We start from the raw sequence: 4,801 nt of genomic DNA, 5'->3' as shown, positions 1-4,801 counted from the left end.
GGAATCGTGCTAAGTCTGTTCTTCGCTCTACTAAAAATAATTTCATCCATACTAAATGCTCTCAACTCTCCAACTCGAATTCTTCCCGCTCCTTCTGGCACCTTGCCAAAAATCTTTCTAACAACTTTACCTCATCATCCTTCCCGCCTCTTTTCTACTCTGATGGTTCTGTACCTATTTCTTCTACTGATAAAGCAGATCTCTTCGCACAGTCTTTCTCCTCCAATTCCACCTTAGACGATTCCGGTGCTGTTCCTCCATCACTTCCCCCCTCTGACTTCCTCATGGCTGACATTAAAATTTCTTCAGTTGATGTATTTTCTGCCATTACTGGCCTCAGTACTAACAAGGCATATGGGCCTGATGGGGTCCCTCCTGTTGTTCTCAATAACTGTGCTTCTGTGCTTACACCCTGCCTAGGCAAACTATTTCGCCTTTTTCTTTCAACTTGTACCTTTCCTTCTTGCTGGAAGTTTGCTCTCATTCAGCCAGTCCCAAAGAAGGGTGACCACTCCCAACCCTCCAACTATCGTCCAATTGCTTTAACGTCCTGTATTTCAAAAGTTTTCGAGTCAATTCTTAATAGAAAAATTTTAAGGCATCTTTCCTATCACAACCTTCTTTCCGATCGTCAGTATGGGTTCCGTCAGGGACGCTCCACTGGCGATCTTCTCACCTACCTTTCAGACTCCTGGTCATCCTCCTTCCGGGACTTTGGCGAAAGCTTTGCCATTGCACTTGACATCTCAAAGGCTTTCGATCGAGTCTGGCATAAATCTTTAATTTCAAAACTGCCCTCCTACGGTTTCTATCCTTCTATCTGTGCCTTCATCGCTAGCTTCCTTTCTGGTCGTTCTATAGCCGCTGTCGTAGACGGCCATCGTTCTTCTCCTAGATCTATCAACAGTGGTGTTCCTCAGGGCTCTGTCCTATCACCAACTCTCTTCCTTTTATTCATCAATGATCTTCTAAGCTGTACATCTAACCCTATCCACTCATACGCTGATGACTCCACCCTTCACCTTTCCATTCGGTTCCCGCAACGCCCATCTCAACAGTTACTTCAAGAAACAAGGGATGAGGCTATGGCACACCTAATGTCTGACTTGGCTCATATCTCTGACTGGGGTAAAAATAATATGGTTGTCTTTAATGCATCTAAGACTCAGTTCTTACACCTATCAACCCGACAAAATCTTCCACAGGTATACCCACTAATGTTTAATAATATTCAGATTAATCCTGCATTATCCTTGAACATGCTTGGGGTTTCATTTACTCGGGCCTTATCTTGGAAAGATCATATTACATCTCTTGTAAAATCTGCTTCCAAGAAATTGGGTGTGCTAAGCCAACTCCGCTCTTTCTTTACCCCTGCACAATTGTTGACTCTATACAGGGGTTTTATCCGCCCCTGTGTGGAGTACAACTCTCATGTGTGGGGAGGCTCCCCACATACAGCTCTTCTCAATAGGGTGGAGTCAAAGGCTTTTCGTCTCATTAACTCTCCTCCTCTTACTGACTCCCTTCAATTTCTGTCTCTTCGCCGCACTGTTGCATCTTTATCTCTTTTCTATCGCTACTTTAATGGTCACTGCTCCTCTGAACTGTCTGCTTGCATTATTCCACCTCTACGACGGGCGCGTAGCACCCGTCTGGCAGCAAACTCTCATCCCTTTTCTGTCCAACTCTCTAATGCAAGAGTTAACCGTTACTCCCAGTCTTTCATTTATGCAACAGGTCAGCTCTGGAACTGTCTCCTTCTGTCTGTATTTCCTCCTGCCTATAATCTCCAGTCTTTCAAACGTAGTGTGTCCAGGCATCTCAAAATGATCGGATCTTGAATTTGGCTCTCTATTATATTTTGTTTTTCTCTTGGAGGGAACTGTTACTGCGGGCTCATGGCCTTTGGTTCCTTCTTCCTCGCATAAAAAAAAAAAAAGACAAACAGACAGAAACGGAAACAGAGTGTAGACGAAATATGAAAAAAAGGAATACCCACACAGTGAACTGGAATGAAAGTAAAAAGTCGTACAAATGAGAAAATTATAACATGAGAATCCATATATATAGAGAATTGTAAAAATATTACTCTTAGTCCAGGAGAGTACCAACCTGATCATCTGATGATGAAAGAATATATACCTAATCTGCCTGAACTGTGTGACCTCATGCCACCCTCCCCAATCCCTTGGTGATCGATAATTTCAAAAGTCGTCTACACCAATCTCTCTCTCTCTCTCTTTCTCTCTCTCTCTCTCTCTCTCCCACACATTGATCTCCATATGTAAGATAACAAATTTCTCACAAAAACAAGACCATGTCATTTTCATCATAAGAATCTTTTCCTGAGGAAATTGACATGAGCATCAAAAAAATAAAAAAGCCATTGGAACATAATCTCCACTGTTCATGTCTCCTGACCAAAAGGCAAACTGTCACGTTGTCTCTCAAGATATTATTTTTACGAGCTCGTGACATTTTTTTCAAGAAAAGGTATTTTCAGCTGCCTTCCACAGTGCCTTCTTTCTCTCTCCGACTTGGTGGGCCGCCAGTAGGCAAAGACCTGCCTTAGCCACTGCCTAACAGTCTAAGCAACATTCCTCGCACTCCTTCTGCCTTCACTTTTGATGTGAAAACGGTAGTGAAATCCATGCAATGAGAAGGATAACATGTATGTGCTGGGGCAAGATTGGGCACTAACGCCGCATCAGTAGGTCTTGTGTTATCGATGAACTAAATTTTTATGCACACAAACACATTGTGCAGCGGCTTCTGTTAGTAATGATTTTGTGCACAAAAATTTGCACAACTCGTTCTCAAAAAAAATAAATAAATAAATAAAAAAATATTAACCACATGAAGAATACTCTGCCCGCAGTATAAAATAAAGAACGCAATGTTGGCAACACTCACCTGGACAGGTGTGGTTGAATGGTCAAGAACAGGATAGGTCGCAGGTAGGGCAATTATTTGTGATTAGTTTTTGAGACAAAGAGAAAGCAAGGGAAGGAGAATGCAGTGTCACATATTATGTTATTATAATGTGTACATGCAAGAAGACTTTGGCTAAAGAATCACATAGGTAGCAAATCCTGAACATGAAAAGGGAATAGTAATCGCATGCAAGGTATATATCTGGGGAGAGAGAGAGAGAGAGAGAGAGAGAGATAGACAGACAGAGAGAGAGAGAGACAGACAGACAGACAGGCAGACAGACAGACAGACAGAATGACAGACAGACGGAGACAGACAGACAGACAGAGACAGACAGACAGACAGAGACAGAGAGTGAAGAAGAAATACGAAAAAAGAAATAACCACACAGTGAAATGGAATGAAAGTAAAAAGTCGTACAAATGAAAAAAACTATAAGATGAGAATCCATATATAGAGACAGAATTGTAAAAATATTTATTTTAGTGCAGGACAGTACCAGTTTAATCATTTGATAATGAAAGAATATATACCTAATCTGCCTGAATTGCATGACCTCATGCCACCCTCAACAATCCCTTGGTGATCGATAATTTCAACCGTCGTCTAAACCAATAAAAATGTCTCTCTCTCTCTCTCTCTCTCTCTCTCTCTCTCTCTCTCTCTCTCTCTCTCTCTCTCTCCCTCTCTCTGAATTAGCCTTCAAAATGACGTTAATAAAATTATCAGCTGGTTAGAAAAATGGCAAACGCCCTTCAATGTAAGCAAATGTCAGGTACTGCAATGTGGGAAGAAAAACAAAAGGTATCATTACGAAATGAAGGGCCAAATCATTAGCAAGTCCTCACTAGTTAAAGATCTAGGCGTACTAGTTTCAGACGATCTGAAATGTTCGAATCAATGTATCTCTGCCGCCAATAAAGCCAACAGGGCCCTAGGCTTCATCAAAAGACATTTTACATATAAAAGCAATGATATTGTAATCCCCCTATACAAAAGCATAGTCAGGCCACACTTAGAGTTTGCAGTGCAATTTTGGACTCCTCACCTAATTAAAGATACAGAAATACTTGAAGCGGTCCAGCGTAGGGCTACCAAGTTAACCCCGTCCCTGAGGAATAAACCATACCTCGAGACTCAGGGAATTAAACCTATTCTCTCTTAGAAAACGGAGACTCATGGGACAACTGATTGAATGTTTTAAGATTCTAAAAGGCTTTAGTAATACTGATTCAAGCAAGCTATTCACAGTAATTGCCGAGACTGTAACTCGAGGAAATGGTATGAAGTTGCAAGCAAGGAGGGCTAATCTTGATACAACCAAAAACTTCTCCACTTACTCTGTTGTAAGCGAATGGAATAAACTCCCTGGGAGTGTGACTGAGAGTGGTACCATAAATATATTTAAAAAGAGACTGGACATGTATCTCGACGCAATTGGTATCGTTTAGTTAGGATGGAGCAATTATTGCATATTCCCGTCTGCATTCATGTGTCTGTTAGACACAGACAATATTTTAGAATATATTTAACAGATAAACATTCTATTCATCTTTTGAAAAAAAAAAAAAAAATTGCATGCATAGAGTAGGTATGTGGCTGTATGCCCAAATTTTCCTCTTCCATATTATTCTACTTTCTGGCGATCCTATAAAATTCCTTCAGGTTTTTCATTCCTGCAAGGTATTATTTCCTCTCTTGTTTCCTGTACGGCAAATGCCGGAGGGCCTGGAGGGTGGGGGAGAGAGCCTTCTGCTGTGCTATCCTTTTCTCTTCCTCCTATGCACTATATTAGGATTAAGGTCGGACCACCTCGTAGGGACCGTAAGGTCTGTGTGGTCTGTGTATCTGTGTAACTCTATGT

Source organism: Coenobita brevimanus, chromosome 14, assembly GCF_032717465.1.
Source record: "Coenobita brevimanus isolate Jiangsu-jjx chromosome 14, ASM3271746v2, whole genome shotgun sequence".
In the NCBI taxonomy this organism is placed as follows: Eukaryota; Metazoa; Arthropoda; class Malacostraca; order Decapoda; family Coenobitidae; genus Coenobita; species Coenobita brevimanus.
The sequence above is the reverse complement of the archived record's forward strand: the minus strand, read 5'-3'. Positions refer to the sequence as shown.